Genomic DNA, 18,618 nt, shown 5'->3' with positions numbered 1-18,618 from the left:
TGACTCCCGAAAAACAGTAGTCCATGCCCTGATAACCTCCCACCTGGACTACGCAAATAGCCTGTATTTAGGGGCCCCCGCCTATATCATCAACCAGCTACAGAGAGTCCAGAATGCAGCGGCAAGATTAATCAACAATATTCCTTTTCGACACTCCATCTCCCCCCACCTTATCAAACTTCACTGGCTCCCAATAAAAATGCGGATTCAATTCAAAGCCCTGACCCTGGCTTTCAGAGCCCTCAATGACCGTGGTCCTGCATACCTCCGACGCAGACTGAGACTCTCTCATTCACAGCGTAACCTCAGATCCAACAATCTACGCCTAATCACAACCCCCCGTTTTCGTCTCACACGTACGGGTGGAAGGGCCTTCGCCGTTGTCACCTCTAAACTCTGGAACCAGTTACCCACAGAGTTAAGATTCGCCACCTCAGAACCCCTTTTCCGAAAAAAATTAAAGACCTGGTTCTTCTCCCAGATCTAAACTCTCATTCCCCTTCCCCCCTCTGAGATAAGGTCTTCAGCGCCGGGACACCTCCGTCGGAGGTAGCTGTGCGCTCTATAAAACACTAAAAATAAAATAAAAAAATACTTGCTCTTTCACAGTCAGCCTTAAGTCACACCTAGGTCCCAGTCTACTGTGACCAGTTGACAGTGGCTTGTGCTATTTTTATTGAATGCTTTAAAACTTCTTATCTCTTGTTCTCCTTATAGGATTTTTGTTGTTTTGTTGTAATTTTATTTATTAAAATGTACTAAATTTTACTAATTATATTTGGGGATTTTATTATGGTGTGTTTTGACTTTATTACTGTTTTGGTACTGTGTAAATAGTCTACATTATCCTAAGCTAAGCCTGTCTGCTCTGTGGCATAGCTACTAGGGGCTTGAGCTCAGGTTAATTTAGTGACTTTGATAGTTCACCCTGACAGGGGTCTTGTTTATTCCTTGAGGTGGGTAGTCCCCTATCCAAAATAATAATATTATTTCGTATAGTATCACAATATTTAAGGAATGGAGTCTAAAATAAAAAACTTCAATTATTCTCACATAATTCAGATGGAATATCTGTTTACTCAGAGGTTCATGGGGATGTCAACATCTCAGTTAAATGGCCAAGTGTTCTTGTGGGAATCTTACCACAGTTTACAACTCAGCTAAGGATGAATGCACAGGGTGCAAGTAGTCAGATGTAGCTGGGATGTAAGGAAACTCTGAGATCTTACCATGAATTAGACCCTAATTTACAGCACAGCGAAAATAATAAACCTTTCAATTTCAGTAGGAAGTGACAATTTCACCATTGAATCTCCTCTGAGGCAGTCACTTCTTCCAGAAATCTGAGTATTTTCCAAATCACCCATATTTAAACCAGCCTTTAACCTTTGAGGTGGAGCACATATCTGCCCAGGGCTGCAATGCCTATATTCAGTGAGACTTCCACAACATATGATTTTGCCCTGTGGGAGCACTTGGTGAGGTGAAAAATGATGAAGAACAAAACTATAGTTGGGACAACATGCCATTGCAAATGCTAATGTAGGGCAAATGCTTTCTTAGCTCAGTCATTTATTTTTTATCCAGTTTATATGCTGGCGAGTGAATAATTCCAAAGAGTTGTATCCTAGCAGGGCACCATGGCCTAGGTCTACAGCTTGGGTGCTCTCACTGGACAGGGACTACATTCTCATTTAGGGTTTGGAGTGGGTCAGACAACATCAATTAGAGATTATAGTCTCCCGCCAGACATGTGTTTTGTAGACATCCTTAGATGGCGCTAATACAACCAGTCTACCTTTGAATGACAGCATGTCCAAAAGAGCATCCTACTGTCCAAAACGGTCAGAGACAAAGTTGAAGATTCTTCTATTTTGAGAAACATAGACCAACCACTAGCCAGAAAAAGAATAATGCTTGAAGAACTGGAGCACCAAACACCATGCTGTGTGCATTAAAACTGTCAAAGATTCTGCTGTGTCTCACAGGTAAATCAAGAGTTTATCTTATATATCCCCAATAAAAGTCTTAATTTAGTAGGCACTTTCCTCTTGTTCTTCTGCAGCGGATAAGGATTAATCTTTTCTCAATATCTTGTACAAAGGCCAGCATTCCCAGCCAGATTTTGTAGAGGACCAATCTAGGATTCAAATGGACTAAACCCCTAAACCAATCACCAACATTCTCTAAGGAGACCCATACACACTTCCACAACCGCATGATATCAGAATTAGCCCATTTCCTGTCAGGTTAGGGAACTCTCACTGGCTTCTTCCACCACCCACTAAGAGGACAGAGACCCCGACTTGTTTTTAGTTTGGTTTTCTACCCTATCAGCGACATCCTCTTCATTCTTAGGTGAAAAACTGGGCACCAGAAGCACAAAGAAAGGGGTTATCAGAACCCTTCATTTCTCGTTAATGCATCTGGTCACAGGCTTATTTCTCCACCTGTTATGGGAAGGTGTTTGAGTGGAGGAAGTCTGGTGATTCCTTCTGCAGTCTATCTGCATTTCATTTTAAGGTTTTCCCTGCAAAAGGTGAATCTTGTTAAGTCAATCAATAAATTGGTAAACTGTAGAAAGAGGCTTGATAATGCTTTCAGATTTCCAGAATTGTATGCGTTCTAGAAAGGTATGCGAACCTTTCACAGTTAGAAATGAGTAGGTACGTTATTTTAAAGGAGGCTCAATTGTTGGTTTGCAGGCCAAACTATATTGAGGCTTGTAAAATATACTTGTAGACAGTGGTAAGCTATGGAAAAGCTAGCTTCCCCATACTTTGGTTACATGCAAACACACACACAAGTACATAGTTATTCTCCATGGCATACCCCACAACTGATTAACAGATCAGCACTGAAAGTTGATGCATCACCTGGATTCGCGTATATGTTATCCCCATAGCAGATACTAACTGATATACATGTGCTCATGTGAAAATCTGCTCAGAAAGTATACATTCACTTGCTGATGTTTGCTTTCTTTTTACATGGGAAAAACATATTTCTCATTCGGAATCTTGTTCATCTACAACCTCAACTATTTTGGGGTTGTTCTCTTCCCCTTTCGAGCCAGGAAAGCGATATGCACATCTCCTTGTGAAGTAAAAGTTTCCCTCTGTTAGAAATGGGATCTCTGGTTGGCTAAGGCTTGCACAAAAGCCAGGCAGGGACCACCACTCTAGTCAGGGCAAGGGAGTTACACGCCGAGGATAACCCCTGCTCACCCCCTTGGTAGCGTGGCACGAGCAGTCAGGCTTATCCCGGAGGCCATGTGTAAAAGAATTTGAGCACGCACACAGCTACAACATCCCAGCAACACCACAAAAGGAACTCCACACAAGGTTATATCAAAAATAGCCTTTGTATTCTCATAACACATTACAATAGTACGTATATAATGACTGTCTTATGAACTATACACAATGAAATTTGGTTGTTTTAAATTGTATATATTGTTGTTGTTTTATGGCTTTTATGATTTTAAAACAAACCGAATAAAGTGTATTTTGACTGACTGACTGACTGACATTAGAATAGTAAACATGTAGTATACATGGTGCCACCTAGCACTGGGTCATATCTACAAGGGATTATATACACCTTACAGGGCCAACAGGACCACTGTCAGAAACATCACAAAGCGTAAACGTACAACCAGTAATCACTGGTAATCAGTGTACTTAGCATCAGCCTGTAACCTAAACTACATTATGCACAGTATCACATCAGGTGCGAATTACATTCTGAGCCAACCTCATCAGCATAAACACGTTATGCAATCTTCTCATAAGTCTAAACGCATTAGGCCCTAACCTCCTAAACATAACTCACATTAGGGGCATAAATCTCGCAGTGGAACATAATCTCACTAGCTTAAACTATAATATGCAAAACAATCTCATACATAAAAAACACATTTAGAGGTATAACACAGGGTGTATAAAACATAGTACATACATTACATTTCCTAGCACCACATAATCACATTAGGGCCTGGCGCCCTACAATCCTAACAGTCCACCTGGCCAACTGGCCATCTCAAAAACAGGCTCAAATGCCCTATGTCCCAAGAGTCAGGGCGCGCAGCCAAGCAGCGGAAGTCAAGGGTGCGCAACTGCGCAAACCTAAACGTTGCTGCTGCACACTACTACTGCACACTACTTGCTGATCAGCTGGGAATATCCAATGAGGGCCTAAACGGAGCAGCTGCCCACTACTTGCTGGGCAGCTGGGAATATCCAATGAGGGCCTAAACGGAGCAGCTGCATACTACTTGCTGGGCAGCTGTGAGGAGACTGTGTCTCTTCTGTCCGGGGGACTATAGATTAATTTGCGCAAACCGTTGCAGCTGCCTGCCCTATCGCAGGGCAGCTGGGAAAGGAGCAAGGGGGCCCTGGCACATCTGTGCCTTTGGGGCCAGACGTGGGTCCCTTGCTCACTCTACCACTGGATTCAAGATAGCCTGGCTGATGAGGGTTATGAATCCGAAACTGGTCCCAGGATGCTTGTTTCCGGTCCAGGGAAGACATGGCTCGGCAGTTCGGGCTGGACTGTTCCCATGAGGCACAGGGTCATACTGATTTGCATATGGCCATGTCTGAACTGGGGTGGTGGAGTGAGCTAAAGAACGGTGATGGATTAAACCCAGATCAGTTGACTGGGGGTGAGTGTTTGATTTGCTCAAACGCTCCGTCCATCATCCCCTTTGGTATCGCTTTGTTCGCCCTATGTTAGCAGGGAATGCCCAGATGTGCGGCTCTTGCTCACTCTACCACTGGATTCAAGATAGCCTGGCTGATGAGGATTATGAATCCGAAACCGGTCCCAGGATGCTTGTTTCCGGTCCAGGGAAGACATGGCTTGGCAGTTAGGGCTGGACTGTTCCCATGAGGCACAGGGTCAGACTGATTTGCATATGGCCATGTCTGAACTAGGGTGGTGGAGTGAGCTAAAAAACAGTGATGGATTAAACACTTATCAGTTGACTGGGGTGAGTGTTTGATTTTCTCAAACGCTCCGTCCATCATCCCCTTTGGTATCACTTTGTTCGCCTTATGTTGGCAGGGTATGCCCAGATGTCTGTTCCTTGCACACTCTACCACTGGATTCAAGATAGCCTGGATGATGAGGATTATGAATCCGAAACTGGTCCCAGGATGCTTGTTTCCGGTCCAGAGAAGACATGGCTTGGCAGTTCGGGCTGGACTGTTCCCATGAGGCACAGGGTCAGACTCATTTGGATTATGGCCATGTCTGAACTGGGTTGGTGGAGTGAGCTAAAGAACGGTGATGGATTAAACCCAGATCAGTTGACTGGGGGTGAGTGTTTGATTTGCTCAAACGCTCCGTCCATCTTCCCCTTTGGTATCGCTTTGTCGGCCCTATGTCGGCAGGGTATGCCCAGACGTTGGTCCCCTGCTCACTCTACCACTGGATTCAAGAAAGCCTGGCTGATGAGGATTAAGAATCTGAAACCGGTCCCAGGATGCTTGTTTCCGGTCCAGGGAAGACATGCCTTGACAGTTCGGGCTGGACTGTTTCCATGAGGCACAGGGTCAGACTGATTTGCATATGGCCATGTCTGAACTGGGGGGTGGAGTGAGCTAAAGAACAGTGATGATTAAACCCAGATCAGTTGACTGGGGGTGAGGGTTTGATTTGCTCAAACGCTCCGTCTGTCATCCTATTTGGTATCACTTTGTTTGCCCTATGTTGGTAGGGTATGCCCAGACGTGGGCCCCTTGCTCACTCTACCACTGGATTCAAGATAGCCTGGCTGATGAGGATTATGAATACGAAACCGGTCCCAGAACGCTTGTTTCCAGTCCAGGGAAGACATGACTTGGCAGTTCGGGCTGGACTATTCCCTTGAGGCACGGGGTAAGACTGATTTACATATGGCCATGTCTGAACTTGGGTGGTGAAGTGAGCTAAAGAACGGTGATGGAATAAATCCAGATCAGTTGACTGGGGTTGAGTGTTTGATTTGCTCAAACACTCCGTCCATCATCTCCTTTGGTATTGCTTTGTTCGTCCTATGTTGGCAGGGTATGCCCAGACGTGGGTCCCTTGTTCACTCTACCTCTGGATTCAAGATAGCCTGCCTGATGAGGATTATGAATCCGAAACCAGTCCCAGAATGCTTGTTTCAGGTCCAGGGAAGTGTTGGCTTGGCAGTTCGGGCTGGACTGCTCCCATGAGGCACAGGGTCAGACTGATTTTCATGTGGCCATGTCTGAACTGGGGTGGTGGAGTGAGCTAGAGAACTGTGATGGATTAAACCCAGATCAGTTGACTGGGGGTAAGTGTTTGATTTGCTGAAATGCTCCGTCCATCATCCCCTTTGGTATCGCTTTGCTCGCCCTATGTTTGGAAGGTATTCCCAGACGTGGGTCCCTTGCTCACTCTACCACTGAATTCAAGATAGCCTGGCTGATGAGGGTTATGAATCCGAAACTGGTCTCAGGATGCTTGTTTCCGGTCCAGGGAAGACATGGCTTGGCAGTTCGGGCTGGACGGTTCCCATGAGGCGCATGGTCAGACTGATTTGCATATGGCCATGTCTGAACTGCGGTGGTGGAGTGAGCTAAAGAACAGTGATGGATTAAACCCTTATCAGTTGACTGGGGGTGAGTGTTTGATTTGCTCAAGCGCTCCATCCATCATCCTCTTTGGTATCGCTAACTTTTAAAGTGAGATTTCTCCACCAGTCACCATAAATCTGTGCACACCATTGCGCAGCATTTGTTCTCACGAGTTCATACATAGTAAACTCTCCCCTGCACTTCTCTCATACCGGGAATTACCATGGACACACATATCCCCCAGCATTTCTATGGGAGGGCAGGCCAATCTCACCACACGCACTCAGAGAGCGCATGCACTTTACACTGGACCACAGAGCTAAAGTGCTCAGAGGCCTTAAATCACCAACACCATGTAACAGAAAAAGGTTAGGAGAATGCGAAAAGTTTCGGGGTGTACCTGCCAAAAGGGCCAAGTCCAACACCCTTCTTTGCAGAGTGGGAGGGAATTGGAGAGCAGCTTGTTAAGATACATAAATGTGTATATGTGCATTAGTGTAGTCAGCCTCACAGGGCATTCCAGTTCGTTAACGTCTACTTCCTACCCATTCGCCCTCCAAGTGTTTTTGCACTTGCAAGAAAAAGTGTTTGCGTGTGTAAGCAACAAAAATTATATTTGCAGCTTTTTGAAATAGGCACGATTGAAAAAGCTTCACTAGGTTGGTCAGTGATAAATCCCTGTTTTGAATTGCCCACGAAGTTCGCCAACAATTTAACCGCGTTCACCAAATCTGTAAGATTAAAAATGTACTCAAACACAGAGCAACCATTTTATGGTCCAAGACTGCACAGCTATTGCCAGATAAATACGTGAGAATCACCAACATAGGGCGTTTGGCTCCACTTACATGTTGGGCCCAGGAGTACATGTTTTGATTGGGCAGGAGTTGTTTGCTTCTGCTAAAAGAGTGCTTGAATTACAATTGTGTTGGCTTCCGATGGGTGTTAAACTACTTAATTTTCCTGTGTAATCATTGAAATTGAAACCGGAACAAAACCATCTTTTAATCTCGCTTTTCAATCCTTTTTATTGTGACAACTTTTCGGTTTCTATTCACATTTGCCTCTATGATTTATGGATTTATTAGCAACCAATTAAAGGGTCTGCCTTTTTCCCAACTCGAGGAGCTGAAAGACAATTATGTGCCATGGTTGTGCAGCCAGGATTGTTGGGGTTTAAACAAAACCAAAATCAGAGCCAAAAACCAAACAGCTACTTGCAGACACAGCATACTCTTTTCAGTGTAGCAATGTAGGAAGTGGGCTTAGTATGTGGTGCACACTTAATTGAGTGAAGCACCTTGCACTAATCCAGACAACCCTTATGGGTGATTTTAGTGGTCTTAGACAACAGTAGAAAGCTCTTGAAGTGGTAGCTGTGGAGAGCAGCCTTCAGGCGTAGTCCAGAAGGAGAGCTAATCAGCTTCTTTTACCAGATCTAATCATGTTGTGTAGGTTAAACGAAAAAGAACCACACAGTGTAGTTATAAAAATGTCTATTTATCACACAACACTCACTAGCATATTGGTATATCTCCTACATCGGATATATCAACACAAATACAGACTATGCTTGAATTGTAAACAGGTAAGTAAGCACAGTACACAGTGATTTTCAGTGGGAGAACAAACCATATACTAAGAAAATGGAATGCGAACAATGACCGAAGTTAGGACTTAGACCAGGAGACTCAGAAGAGCTGGGGACACAAGGAACCAGCCAAGGTAAGTACCCAAGAACCCCTCGGAGGCTGTGTGTAGAGTGGAAACAGAGAAAAAGTTGTGGTTGCTGTTTTGAAGAATGACCCTTCCCAGTGGATCCTGAAGAAACCCAGTGGAAGACAGAAGGTTGAAGAGTCACCCCACCGTTAGATACCCCAGGATCCAGGATACCTACGCCAGGGCAGACAGGTGCATATGTGCGAAGTGATGTCGGAAACCGCCGTAGACCACAATGAAGTACCTCAGTAAAGATGCCGCTGGAGAAGACAATGCAAGAGTCCGCTGGAATCCAAGGGAGGATTCTTGAAGAGAAGAACCTGCAAGCAGAGAAGACAGGGTCTATGCCACTCAGCGGTGACCAGGATGTACGGAAGAGAAATGCCACTGATGACGGAAGATGCAGGAGTGATGAGGGTGAACTTGTCACTGCAGCAGTGGGGGCCAAGCAATGTTGAGGTAGAAAACACAAGATGATGGCCGGAGTGCTGAAACTATTCTTCCACTCAACCCTAGTCAGAGATCTGAGTAAAACCAGGAGTCGTTCACGAGCTGTCCCATGTTGAAAGTCGAGAACTAGGGTGTCGGTCTGTGGTTGGAGCACCAACAAGCCTTGGCAGCAGTAACAGACGTGGTAAACGATGAAGGCGCAACGTTAGTACCCGCAAGGTCATAGGGATTCACCAAGTGCAGGAACCTAAGAGCAGGCCCCAAGCAAACAAGGGAGCTCACTAAGGCAAGAGAAGACCCTCAAGAGGACCCGCAGGCTAAAGGCACAGGAGTTTCAAGAGGACCTAGAGCAGCTCACAAAAGAAAAAGGCACACGATGTAGAGGATGCAGGGAGGATGTTGATCTTGGCAAGAAGATATGCTGGAGGCTGAAGCTTCTAGTAGCTCGAAGATCTCTGGACTGCAGAGACAACAGGCCTTGGCAACAGAAAGTCTATGCAGTGCTCAGGGGTTCGATCCCAGCAGTTCTGGTGAGGGATACTGGCCTACAAATTGCAGAGAGGACAGGCCAGGCCTTGCAGGAGTTGCAGAACAACCAGCTGTGTTGCTGAGCCTTTTAAGGTCCTAGGGACGTCATGAGCAGCAGACCGGTCAGCTTTGCTGCGGTGCCTGCAGATGCAGGGGAGTGACTCTTCACTCCAAGGGAGATAACTTCAGGTGTCATTGATGCCCATTGGTCTGTTTGAAGAACCTGGATGAACCACAGACCCAGACAATGCCTTGCGGAACAGCGAGACAAGGAGTAGGAGGAGTCTTCTGTGATGCAGTCTTCATTCCAGGCGAAGTTCAGTGAAGTCCAAGTGTCCAGATGGCCGAAGAGTGATGTGGTTTCAGTCTTGAGTCTTGTCCCACAATGAATCTGAGGATCCACCCACAGGTAAGCCCTTTTATACCCAGAGGATGGCGTTAGGACACCTCAGGGGTCCCTCCCAGAGGAGGGGCTGGTCAGAGGGGAGGATACTTCCATGTCCTTTCTCCAGTTTTGCACCAGAGTGGGAGCCTGGGGCTCCAAGAACTGGTTCCAACTGGAGTATGTAAGGAGGGCACCAAATGTGCCCTTTAAAGCTGTCTGGTAGCACTGGCAAGTGCCCCCATCCTTTGGGAGGATGTCTGTGACATGAAACCTATTGTTCTACCTACCTCTGCTTGAGCTCAGGTCAGCAGCAGGAGGGCAGAATTGTGTCTGGGGTAGGCAGCAGCACTAGATTGCTGGTAGAATAATGAAAACTAGAAAATAAAAATAAGAGTGATCATTCAAGACCATCCTACCACATCTTCTTAGTATTGCTCTGATGATGCAGTAGGTCTTTCCTGTATAAGAACGAGAAAAGGGGAGAGAACCATGTAGACATTGCATGTGTATAATCCTCAAAATTACATCTTCAGCAAATACTATGTAGAAGGTGCTATAACTGTGCAAAACCACTGAAAATTCAAAATAAACTCAGACTGGACCATCACTACTTTGTGACTATCACGTCCAGGCAAACACTCTTATTTTTATTTTCTAGTTTTCATTATTCTAGCACATACGATAGTGCCTTTGCAGTAGCAGATAAGAGCTTGGCCCTGACGAATGCCAGTGACTTTTCACAGTAAGGCAGAAACATGTTGGCCCTATATAGATCTTTTTGGATTTCTACCAAGCAAGTCAGACAGTGATTTTTTCACACTGTCATTTCACTATTTTTTAATCTGACGTCCAGGCATTAAAGGTCTTTGTTTGCTTTGATAGCCATTTTAATACACTTCACTTTATTTAATTTCCGCACTGCACATATCTGCCTCACCTTCTGTATGAACGATTGCGGTGACCGTACCTTGGTCCAGTGATGCGTCGCTAAAATACAACTGGGCGATCGCACACAGACCTAAGTTCGGAAGTCCTACATGATGAGGCTCCGCCAACAGGTGGGCTGATAGGACTTAATCAGCAATAGTTGATAGCCTTTTTGATTCACTTTAGTACTTTTTGTGCAACTATACCAGTGTTAATTTTTGTATCTCAGCACCACTTGACCTACAGGCTCTGTTGTTATTGAAGTAGTTACACAGGGGGTATTTGCCTGTTTGGTCGTTAAACACCTCCCTCGGACCCTCTCTTACGAGTTGTTATGAACTTGCAAGGGTACACCAGTAGTCAATTGTAGAGGTACCAAAATACTTACCATGTCAAATATTTAGGGAGGGAGCACAGTGGCTAGGGTCCTGATTAGCAGGATCTCAGCCAGACTAGCCAGAAAAACATACTGACACCAACAAAAAAGTGGGGGTAACCATGAAAGCAAATCCGACTTTTGTACAAGCAGCACAATGGAGAAAAAACTCTTGAGTTTAAGAGGCGCAACATGAAACCTCACAACAGCATTTCTTCCATAACTGTATATACGCTCCTTACAACCTGATCCCCGTCCTAAAACCATTCCTCATCCGCTTTGCATGGCATTCAATCATGGCTTCTAAAAGACCATAGTGTTGTAATAAAAGATGCAGCACTCAGGTCATTTACCTATCACAACATTTTCGCATAGCGCATTCGGAGGTCTAATGGGCGTATGTCTATGATCAAGTTGTACAACAGAATATTTTGCAGGTATATGTTAAACAATAAATAAAGGAGAGATTCAAAGCTGCCTTTATAGACTTTTTCGTGCTAGTGTTACATGCAATGTCCTTATCTATTTTACAAAACTTAAACCTTATTCCACATGCCACGTCAAAGCACTCTGCACAACTTTATGTTATGAAATGATGCGGAAAATGATTTTTTTTTGGTTTGCTTGTTTCATTTAAGTGGTTAGATGATGGTTGACTGCTGTATTGCCTATACAGTGTACCTTTCCTGCTTGCGCTCTTGTGAAAAGAGGGAAAGTATGCCATATTACAAAAAGTGTGCAGACCCTAGGGCAGCTGCGAATTTGTGCTGCCGTGGGGGCAGTGCATTCAAGTGAAATATTGAGCTGCTGCTTCAAAGATGCTCAGTGTTTCACTGTGCAGGATGCAACCTGCCTGCACTTTTAAGAGGTGAGAGAGATCCTGTTGCAGGCAGCTGCAGTGAGTGACTTCATCCACCTGCAAAGGGATGTCTGGGGGGGGACCATAGGACCCCCTCCAGTATGCGGCTACTTTTTGTGGTATTATGTCAGTGCACCTCCTGACAGCTGTTTTATCTTTGCACCCACGTCCATTATACTGTGAGGGGACAGAGGTAAAGAGATTCCACGTGCAAATGAGGGAACACCCTCTTTAGATAGTGCTGGCGTTACATGTACGCCAGCACTATATGTATTACGGCAGGGGAGCACAAGCATCTACAGCTCCTTCTATAATGCCAGAGTGCCCCAGGGGTGAACACAGCGGGTGCATATGTGTGTTAAGCCTCCGGGGCACGTTCTATAATACAGCCCATGGTTCTGAGCAGTTTGCTGCACCCAGTGTGCTTGCATGAATGCTGGATGAGATGTCTGCCTGAGTGAGCACAGGATGTCAGAACTGTGCCTGTGTTAGTGCAGAGTACAGAAAAAGTGGTCCGAGTTTCTGCAGCTTTTTCTAAATAATCAGCTCTTTTTACATGGAGAGACGTTCACCACATCTATGTAACATTATGCATTATTAAACAAAATAAACAAAAGAGCTTACAATATTCAAAATATGATTGTATTTATTTTTACAATTGTGTCCATTGTGAATTGTTGCATCACAAAAGTAACTTTTCTTTTTTGGAGTATATAAGCATAATTTTCAAAGCATCACAGCAATAGTGCTCTTAGTGAAGAAGGAAGGGATGTGATCGGGTTTGTGAGGGACTGGGTAAAGGTGGTGTGACATTGGTAGCATCACATTAAAATCAGTAGGCCTTTACACTTAAGCAAGTACACATGTTCCCTAATCACATCACACATAGGTTAGACAAATCCAGTGTATTTAGTCCTATGGTGTGCTGGGTAGGAGTGGTCTATGTTTCGTCCCCTATGGATATGGAAGGGTTATTCTTGCCTCATGTTGGGGTCTTCATCAGGAAATAAATGTGAGCACCTAAAATATAATATAAAGACGGGCAATAAATGCTTGTGGTGGACTATGGTCAAAGTAAAAGCTATGAGTAGGGGAGTACCTACATTGAGGTAACGGTCGGCGTCTGCACCGTCAATTTCTAGGCCAGCGTGGGCTCCTAACGATTCTAAACAAGAAAGGGCACGTTCTATAATACAGCCCATGGTTCTGAGCAGTTTGCTGCACCCAGTGTGCTTGCATGAATGCTGGATGAGATGTCTGCCTGAGTGAGCACAGGATGCCAGAACTGTGCCTGTGTTAGTGCAGAGTACAGAAAAAGTGGTCCGAGTTTCTGCAGTTTTTTCTAAATAATCAGCTCTTTTTACATGGAGAGACGTTCACCACATATATGTATCATTACGCATTATTAAACAAAATAAACAATAGAGCTTACAATATTCAAAATATGATTGTATTTATTTTTACAATCGTGTCCATTGTGAATTGTTGCATCACAAAAGTAACTTTTCTTTTTTGGAGTATATAAGCATAATTTTCAAAGCATCACAGCGATAGTGCTCTTAGTGAAGGAAGGAAGGGATGAGATCGGGTTTGTGAGGGACTGGGTAAAGGTGGTGTGACATTGGTAGCATCACATTAAAATCAGTAGGCCTTTACACTTAAGCAAGTACACATGTTCCCTAATCACATCACACATAGGTTAGACAACTCCAGTGTATTTAGTCCTATGGTGTGCTGGGTTGGTGTGGTCTACGTTTCGACCCCTATGGATATGGAAGGATTATTCTTGCCTCATGTTGGGGTCTTCATCAGGAAATAAATGTGAGCACCTAAAGTATAATATAAAGACGGGCATTAAATGCTTGTGGTGGACTATGGTCAAAGTAAAAGCTATGAGTAGGGGAGTACCTACATTGAGGTAACGGTCGGCGTCTGCACCGTCAATGTCTAGGACAGCGTGGGCTCCTAACGATTCTAAACAAGAAAGGACAAGCTTCAATGTAATTGACTGGCTCATAGGCCATGCACCCGAAGAACGGGGGAGGGAGTTTAAGGGGGACTTACTTGGGCAGTGCTCATGTGGATGAGCATATTCTTGCACCTATGTCGCGTATATGGTCCAGTCGAGGACAATTTCTTAATTCAGTGCGTATCTTGCACCATTCTGAAAAGCAGAAAAAAGGGGGGATTGTCTTAGGTCGCGCCATTGTCTGGGGTAGAGGCTTGTAGTGTGAACAGTACAAGCTGAGGCGGTATAGTCAAGCCTTTCAGGTAAGTAGTGAACTGATACCACGTAGCGCTTGGGCACCAATGGATGTACATCCCCATTAGTGATATTACTAAAGGGTCATATTGCAACAAAATTTATGCATATGCACCTTATAGGTAGACTGGATTCAAACAAATGCGCAAAAGAAATATGGCAGACACTGTCAACGGTTCTAGTGGTTATCGCAAAAGGCAAGTATTATCGTTCCATGATGATCGTGTTTGCCAGTTATTCAAACACTCATGACTGCATCTATATTTTGTGGATCGTTACATTAAAAAGACACGAGCAGTTCAAAAGTGTCTGCGGGATCTAGCGGCTATTGCAAAAGGCAGGTATTGGCGTGTTAGTCAATCCCTCATGACTGCATCCCTATAGTTTGACTCGGGATATTAAAAAGATACGAGCAGTAAAAACGCCTCTGCAGGAACTCGGGGCAGGGCTAGTCTATTTGGGACAAACAGAGAAATGCTCAAAATTGGTTAGTAACATGGAGCACGGAGTCGTACGCTGATGCGAATAGTTTACGCGCATCTACGAGGCAGGCTTGAGAGAAATGCTCAAAATTGGTTTGTAACATGGAGCAGGGTGTTGCATGCTGCTGCGAATAGTTTACGCGCATCTACGAGGCAGGCTGGTAAATGAGTTCCTACCTGCTTCATGGTCAGCATTTACTTCAGTCGGCGGCACCGGGATACTGACATGATGAGTCATAAGTATCTCGCGGTGCCACCGCTGGATGCTAGTCCTGGAGGCTTGGCGGGTCTAGGCCAATCACCAGCGAGTGTTGCTGGGGGCCGTCTCACAGTATACATCGTCTTCAGGGGGGCGTCTCAAAAGAGGCTCATTTTGGTTCTGAATCTGACGTGTGTTTATCACTGGTTAGAGTGAGGAATGAGTGCATATTGTATCACAGTAGCTGCACAAAATAAAGAGCTCGAATCTGAGTCTGACATGTGTTTCTCTCTGGTTCATGTGAGGACAAGTACATATTTTATCACAGTGTCTGCCCAAATTGAGGGGCTCGAAGTAGTTCACAGTGCAATGCTGCCTGGGTTCAACAGTACACCCATATTATTTCAAATGAGGGATACAACATTGTAAGTGGGTACATTTAAAACAGGGAATCAATCACGGTTATACAAGCGACCGATTCTAATGTATCATCTCATGTTGAGCAAAGCAGGCCTATTAGTCCTCTTATAATTAATGCATTACTGATTTTAAGTTGGTATATATGTACATTCACAGTGAAGATGTCTCAGTAGATCTTACATTAACAAGCCTATTAGTCCTCTTATAATTAATGCATTACTGATTTTAAGTTGGTATGCATGTACATTCACGATGAAGATGTCTCAGTAGATCTTACATTAACGGTTGGATACACAGGGGTGCAATCGAGTCTCTCTTACAATGATTCCTATGTATGAAATAGCCTAGCCCATGGGTTTCATGTTAAGGCTTAGTATGTGTGACTTATGAAGTGTGTCTACTCAGGGTCAAGTCCTGCCAATTACGCAAAGTTTTGTCATATGGTTACTGCGTTTCTATATATTGTGTTAAGTTAGCATGAGTTTATTAAATGTTTAAAACGACATATTTTCCTTCGGCTTCAGTTTGCACACGACACCTAATTGTTATTGTAGCTTTCAACCTAGACGAAAGATGTGATTTATTTGAGAATAATATGTTATTGCTCTGATATCAGTTGTGCCTGGTACACTTGGTACAACTGTCTGCCCACTGAGAACTGCACCTTCTAAGAATAACCTAACACAAGGTTGCTGGAGGCCTGATCCTCGCACCACATTAGACATAACACAAATAATGTTGCTGCCAACATTGGGCTCTACGCGGGTTTAAGATAGAGTTACAGGGAATGAATCAACACACTTGATGCTTCGCATGCAGAGAGCTGGTAGCTGTTGATGTGATCTGCTCCTACTGACCATTAGAGGTATGGGCCCGCCCTGCTAGAACCCAAATGAGACCTTCTTAGATATAATATAATATGCTAAATAGGGTGCGCGAAATATAGGTGATACAAACTTTATATAGATTTTGCATTATAATATGCTATCACCATTCGCTTACTATGGATTAGTGACTATGCTGATAACTCTGATTTTTATAATATGTATGTTGGTATTATATAAGATACTGCGTTTGAGAACTTTGCATTGAAAAATAAACATTTCAAACTTGCACGTGTGTTCTTTGCCTCCCAGTTTCGGTTTGTAATGATTATATAACGAAAGAGTGTTCATGTGTTCCACGATACCTGAGGTAACCTAAGTTCATGTTCTGGATGGTCTAAGTCATTGGGAAGTTATTACTACCGATGAGACACTGTAGCTAGCTTGGTAAGGGGATTTCTGAAACTAAGGTGAGTTTTGGGTCACCCTAACTCACCCAGGTTCTAGATCTCTGTGCACAGTTCTGTGGGAGAACGGAAACCCTGCTACATGGCGCCCATACGTTGATTGGCCTTATATCATGACACTCGAGTAGTATATCATTCAAACCTTAACGCCTTCATTCCCGTTTCCGGAAAACGGCAGTGTCGGAAAAACCTACCTATTTTTGAAATAGGTCTTTTCAAGCTTGAATCTATCTAAAAACGGTTTCCTTGAATTACTAGCCAGTTGTGCTACAAAGTAATCTTTGTTTTTTCTCTTTCCGGTGCTGACATGGCACAACCCGTGGACATCCCGCAACATAGTCGCATTGCGGTGCGTGACCACTTGCGGGCTTATAATGTCCCTGTAGACGGCTTGGCTGTGGTTCTGGTGGTGAGTGCGGAACATGCTTACCCGTACGAACTGTTTTATTCGTGGGTGACTTTCCGGCGGTGGACGCTAATTCTGGAGTGTTCCATTCAAACACTGCTTCAGCTGTACCGGTTGCGTATGCTCCGTACAGGGCACTGGAAGTTCCTATTGATGCTTGGCAGCATGGAGTTTGGTTTGGTGGCGCCCTACCACACGCTTTAACCGCTCCGAGGTTAGGTCCTTTGTCCATTCCGGGCACACCTTGGCCCTCTTTGGCTAGATTCACTCCTCACCCTAATCGCGCCACTTGTAACGTGGCTGATCTGCGGCGGCTTCATGAAGTCGCAGTGGCAGTGATTAGAGCGCTTGTTCATTACACTAGCCGTAATGTTCAGGACGTAGCCCCTAGGGGCGCACAGCTTCGTGCAGAACAGGCTGGTTTGAAAATCAATCCTGTCATGGTGAATTCCGTGATGGGCAAAAAGCCCCAGGACAAGGATGATTTTCCGTTCTGGCTTGCTGAGAAATTCGGCCAGCTGGAAGCTGTGTTTCCCAACACGAGTCCTGGTGATAAACACAGGATTCTTACACTAAGTTTACCGAAAGATTTGGCACCTGAACTTGTTGACTGTGAGACCTGGGGTAAGACTTTTGCAGCGGTCTATTCGAGGTGCTATGGCACCCCATCTGTGACCCATCTGGGAGCGGTCCTTAAACGTGTTCAAGATGAACACGGACCGGAGTCGGCGGTTGAGTTGGGTATGCGCCTGTGTGGCACCTTTGATGTAGTTTGCGATCTGATCCTTGCGAATGTCAAGGGGGATGCAGTGAACTTTCAGGTTGCTAACGCATTGGCGTTAGTTCCCGAGGCCGAGAGACCCCGTCGGTTGGCAAGGATTATTGTGGCTGCTTATAAAACGGTTGGCCGCAATGCGAAGGGGCTTAAGGCTTTTCCTGATAAAGAGAAAAAGCAGCCCCAGGGCCAGTCTTCGGATACTAGTGGTCAACCTAAGTCCAAGAAACAGAATTGGCCTAAAAAGCAGAATCAGGGTAAGCAACAACAACAACAAACACAGGTTTCTGCTCCTGCGTCTCCGTTGCCTGCGCAGTCGGATCGAGTTTATGATTTGCGCGATCGCGCGATGATTAAATCACCTGAAAGGTTTCAGGCTTCTGACCAACGCTTTCCTCGTTCCTTTCAGGACTCATCGGCTCCGTCAACCGGTGGTGGAGGGGGCGGCAGGGGCCGGGGTGGCCAGCAAGGACGTGGTCAGCCCCGCCCACGTAACGGTGGAGAGCAGCAGGAAGGCACTACGCCCAAGAGACCACAGTTTGCCACGAAGAAAGTCGCCGCACTGACAGCGCATCGATATGCCCCAGATAGTGAGAACGCGGCTTCGGAATCTGACGTGGGCTCTGACCTTGCTGGACAGCGCGGCAGAGATTACTATAGTGAGAGAGGCCCTCCGTCCACTGTTGAAGGTGACAGCGACTGACACTTATGTTGTGATTGAAACTGCTGATACGCATGTTGCTCCCCCTGAACGTCTTTTTGAAATTGTCCTGTTAATAGAAGGTGACATGCAGCGAACTGTGAAAGGGGTATTTTGGGAAAATCTCTCGTCTACGTATGACATTTTGCTTTCGGAGGCTGACTGGCCCCCGCCTTTTGTTCTCGCAGCTCCGCGAGGGGAGGAGGTGATCCTCCCCAGTTTCGCGCACACTGTATCGAGAGTGGAAGCGC

Source organism: Lissotriton vulgaris, chromosome 8 (genome assembly GCF_964263255.1).
Source record: "Lissotriton vulgaris chromosome 8, aLisVul1.2, whole genome shotgun sequence".
Lineage (NCBI taxonomy): Eukaryota > Metazoa > Chordata > Amphibia > Caudata > Salamandridae > Lissotriton > Lissotriton vulgaris.
Note: the sequence above shows the minus strand (reverse complement) of the source record.